Below are 5551 nucleotides of genomic sequence, written 5' to 3' on the forward strand. Positions count from 1 at the left end.
AAATACAATCACTTGAACAACAAAGAAAACTATTTATGCTCACTGTCAGCAATTGCTGTGAATTGAACAATTAAGTGAGTCGGTTAAAGACTGTTACCGAATTGAAACGCTCAGCCTGCGCTACCAGCAACCAACTGAAATATGCCAGAGTAAATTACACAGAAGCAAGTTTCTGAGCACCATTTTAACAGTACACAACACATTTTAGTCAGCTGCATATAAATTGGGGATGAGGATAATAACTGGGCTTGCAAATGACAGAAAGATTATCCGGGTCGTCAAGCATGTGGAAGCAGATATTAGGTTTCAGGAAGATTTAGACGGGTGGCTCAAATGGGTTAATCAGTAGCCGATCAAAATTTGCCATGAAAACTGCGCGATATTGTACTTTGCAAGAAGTAACGCAATGAACGTTTACTCAAAGAATGGAAAGTCACAGAAATCTGGGAGGAACAAAGGAAAATTGGGGTGCTCGTCTCTCGATAATTGAAATTGTCACCAAATGACGAAAGGTTGTTTCAGAAGACAAACAAGGATTTTGTCTTTTCCTGCGATGCCACCAACAGTAAGAGCAGTGAAGTTCTCTTGAAACTGTACAAACCTTCTCGTATGCCACAGAGTACAGTGCGCAGTTCCGTTTGTCACACAATATGATGATGTGAATTCTCTGGCGGAGGTGCAGCACTTAGTTACCAGAGTGTTGGCTTGGCTGAAGAAACTTAGACAGTAACCCAGTTTGGATAGGCCTGGGTTTTTGTTAGACAAGATACTGCTGCGTGCGTCCAGATTGAGGAATGTGGCATTATGAGGGGCAACGAAATGACGGATATGAATTAGCAGTGCATTTTACTGATGGTTGAATAAGGAAGAGGACATAATTTTACGTTAAGTGTTTATTGGGTATCAAGGATTTTGTTTCTCACTCAGAGGGTTTCGGATAGCTGGAATTTACTACCCAGGATAAGTTAAAGTGGGAAACCTCATAAATGTTAAAACGTATGCAAATGAGCACTTGAATTGTGATAGCAGAAAAGGCCATTGGTCAAATGTTGGAATGTGGGATTAGTGTCGGAAGAATGATGCAGGACCAAATTATTGGAGGCCATTTTCCTTGTTGTATTTTCCATGACACTGTCGGAGAACCATGTCAACTGATCTCTGGGCAGTAAGCTCTACCTTTCAATTCTTTCCCATCAATCAAAACGTTTTATTTTTTCTGTCTTTGTCATTCTGTGCGTGAAGCGGCAATTTAGAGTGGGTTACACTTTTAACTGCTCGTGCTGTCCTTCGAAGTTTCATCGTAGGTTTCGTATGTTTAGAATTTAGTGATGCTAATGAACAATCATTCTTCTTACATGTCTTCTTAGGTAATATTAAATTGTGCTTTCAACCACTCTGCGTTTGAATTTCAATCAAACTGACGAATAAGGTGGACATTCTTTACTAAATTTTTGACGACAGCAGAAACACTGAGACTTGAATTCCAGATCGATAACCCAGTTTGGCATGATATCAGGTACAATCCCTTCCTTGGCTTGGAAATTCTCAAGATTCATGAACTACCCAGGCGTAGATACTGTAAGCTTTAAACCATCAGCGGCTTCACACGATCCTTGGCCTTGAATCTGCACAGCCAGTCTACGGAACATGTTTCCGACTTTGCAAGTCTTCCTGCATTGGTCACGGCATGGGAATCGATGCTGGAACGATAGGATATTACATTGCCAAATTTGAACGAGCCCATATATCTGATGGTTCACAGGTAAAGAACTGTATTAGGTTGTGATCTTTCCGCATCATGCATTAAGTGAGACTTATAGCTAGATGCGACACAATGTGGTTTGTACTGGGTAATCTCTGTTTCTTGCAAATGGAGCAGAAAAGTATGAGTGAAGAATCTACTGAAGCCACGCACGATTTTGAAGGGCAATGACTTGGTGAAACATAAGCTGTTCTTATTGGGAAAGATGTCAAGAAGACAATGGCATATTTATAAAATGGGAGACTTCTTGGCAAAAATAATATCTTATTTTATAATGAACCAAAGAAAGCAAGCACATACATCATTATAACGGTGTCATGTCGTTACGTAACATATTAGAGAGAAAGCAAAGATTTTGATTACATTTGCTCTATGCTACAAGACAAAGGTGAAACTCAGCAGTTCTACAAAATTTTGTGGCGACAAGGCAGAGTTCAGGTTTTGAACGTCGAATTCCTTCTTCAGAATACATGAGACAGACCTGAAGTGCATCAGCGTTGTCCCGCAAAGAATTAATAATCTGCAGCATACGCTGGAATGATTTGATTTTTTCCACCATTCCAAATTCCCCGAAACGCGACAAAGTAAGCTGAAAACATTTTTCGATGTGGCAAAAATTGGGTGTCGACATTGGGTGCGAAAAGCAACATGCACTAACACGGTTTCTTTTCAAACGGAATATGATGTGAAATAGATCGGAAAACAAACAGCTAACAATTCATACCAGAGTTGAGAGGGAGTAGGAAACTTTCCATTGGCGTCTGCGTATTAAAATTACTGCTTGACCAGGATTAAAAACTGTGCCGATCAAGGAACGCATAGTTAATACTTGATATGAATTTTATAGCAGTTCTAAACGGGGATCACATTTTTTCAACTCGGATTATGGTTGTCTGCTCATTGGAATAACATTAACTGTCAGTTCTGCTAATCTAATGCGCCCCTGCAGCTTGACGCACCTCATAAATTGAGGTGGTTTGTGAGAATACAGAGATGGGAGAAGGCGCCAATGATTTTAAAAAGGATATCACTTGGAATTCAGCTCACCATCGAATAGATCTTTGAGTTTCTGAAAAACGTGTTCGGTTTTCTTCTGTGCAAACAATCATCATGCTGAGGGTGGATTTTGCATGGTTTGTGACAGGTACAAATATGAATGGTTTCCATCTTTACAAAGCGTTTGGCACAGCAGCATTATTTTTATGTATTATTTACGCATGCAATTAATGATCAGAAAAAAATCGCAATGACAACACGAAGAAGTAGGGTTGAAGCAAAAGGCAAAAGGCAAGAATAATTGAATGTCGTTTCATTTTTCTTCAGGCAATATTTGAAAGGGGCACATAATGTAGAGAGCATGGGATTAAGTACTTAATCGTTTTAAGTAAAGATGAGTGTGCAAGTTGAACCTTATTCTAATATAATTGAAAGTAAAAGAAACAAACAAAAAAAGACCCCAACATAAACTCACATCCAAGTTTAGAAACATAGAAAAAATACAGCGCAGTACAGGCCCTTTGGCCCTCGATGTTGCGGCGATCCAAGCCCACCTAATCTACAGTAGCCCACTATCCTCCATCATCTTATATCATCTCAATATACATTTGGTGTTTGGTCAGATTATGATATATTGCTGTGTAATACCAGCTTATTGTTTTCAGTGCACAATTGAATGCTGATATCGTCGAATCCATTGTGCCAGGATCTAGTTTATCCAGCTTTGACTGCATCAGTTGTTTCTTGTTTCTTTTTATGGTCATGCTGCTGCTGATATTATAGATTACCATATTCACCATTGTCGCTGGCGAACGGAACAAGGGAATCGTCCAATAATAAAACACGAATGTACAGAGATGTCGCTTAATAGAATTTATGGCCAACTGATTTCTGGAAGTCCACGGCAGGCGTTTTTCTTTACATCGATCACAGTAATCCCAAACACACACGTTGCTGTAAAAGACTGATTGCTCATAAATGCAGGAAATATTAGAATGCTGCAACAGGAGAGAATGGACAGTGGCATTGGCTAATTAGATTAACCTGTGAATTAGATAGTAGAACATCTGATGAATCAAAGGGAGAAACTTCACCAGGACAGAAATACAAAACTTAATAATAAGACAGTATTCAAACTGAGAAATCTGTTGGCCAGCTCCCAAAAGGCAGAGAAATTCAAAAGGAAATTGAATGGATGTTACATTTGGGAGAAAGATTAAGGAGAAGCAGTACAAGTTATAGGTTAAACGTTTGCACCAGTAAAGGAACAAAATTTGTAAAACCTAGATATTTTCGAAGAGATAGGAAAATGGGTACAACTGCTCACAAGACAAGAGACTTGTTCATTAAAAAAAGGACAGAATATAAAAGCAAGAAAGGCACGCTTCAAATATTCATAGCCCGGTCAAAGCCGTCGTATTTTAATTTCTTTAATTACGTTTTACGGTTTTCATTTTCTGATGCCTCTCTGGGTCAAGTAGGACTCATCAAATCTGAACCAATATTGCACGGTACATGAATAGAATTGGCACGTGCAATTGTATTTTCTTTCATCTGAGAAGTAATTCATGCAAGATGGTGTATTCTGCTTTTTCCCTAAATTGATTTCTTCTAATGTTAGTGTCCAGAGTAATTATAGTTCTAAAGCAGTATCGTTGAATGTAACACATATTGCCATCAAAGTTTGTGCGAAGATTTGTAGCTCGGGTGCTCGTTGTTGTGGTTCTGTTCGCCGAGCTGGAAGTTTTTGTTGCAAACGTTTTGTCCCCTGGCTAGGCGACATCATCAGTGCTTGGGAGCCTCCTGCGAAGCGCTTCTTTGATGTTTCCTCCGGTGTTTATAGTGGTCTGTCCCTGCCTCTTCCGGTTGTCAGTTTCAGCTGTCCGCTGTAGTGGTTGGTATATTGGGTCCAGGTGGATGTCTTTGTTGATGGAGTTTGTGGATGAATGCCATGCCTCGAGGAATTCCCTGGCTGTTCTCTGTCTGGCTTGCCCTATGATAGTAGTGTTGTCCCAGTCGAATTCACTACTATCATAGGGCAAGCCAGACAGAGAACAGCCAGGGAATTCCTAGAGGCATGGCATTCAACCACAAACTCCATCAACAAAGACATCGACCTGGACCCAATATACCAACCACTACAGCGGACAGCTGAAACTGACAACCGGAAGCGGCAAGAACAGATCACTATAAACACCGGAGGAAACATCAAAGAAGCGCTTCGCAGGAGGCTCCCAAGCACTGATGATGTCGCCTAGCCAGGGGACGAAACGTTTGCAACAAAAACTTCCAGCTCAGCGAACAGAATCACAACAACATATTGCCATGTGCGTACAATTTATAGTGATTGTGGATTTTTTTTCCATTTAATTCACATTCTGCAGATACCTCATAGACGTCTTTGATATTTTCAGTAAAATCAAAAGTGAGAAGTGTGAATGACCCAGCAACTAGCTTATGCAGCTTTGTTGATTCGATTTATAATTATACAAATAAAATATACCCTTATAAGTGTGATGAATACATTGCCCATAATTAGAAGGGCTTTTTATTAATTGTTTCCGAGCGTACGGTTTTGCTGAGGTTTTCTTGATAATGATACCCAGCCTATTTCCCGCGATTAAGATAGACCCACCAACATAAGTATGTCAGTGTGGTTTTCCCTTACTTGCTTTCATGAATATCAATATTACATTGGTTACCTCATGCCTTCTGCATGTTTGGAATCAACAAACTGATTATTTCAAACTGACAAGAGTGCATCTTGTAAATTTACACTGTGACCTCTCAGTA

This window comes from Chiloscyllium plagiosum, unplaced genomic scaffold (genome assembly GCF_037043375.1).
Source record: "Chiloscyllium plagiosum isolate Xiang-an unplaced genomic scaffold, Cpla_swu_hap1 HiC_scaffold_52, whole genome shotgun sequence".
Classification (NCBI taxonomy): Eukaryota; Metazoa; Chordata; class Chondrichthyes; order Orectolobiformes; family Hemiscylliidae; genus Chiloscyllium; species Chiloscyllium plagiosum.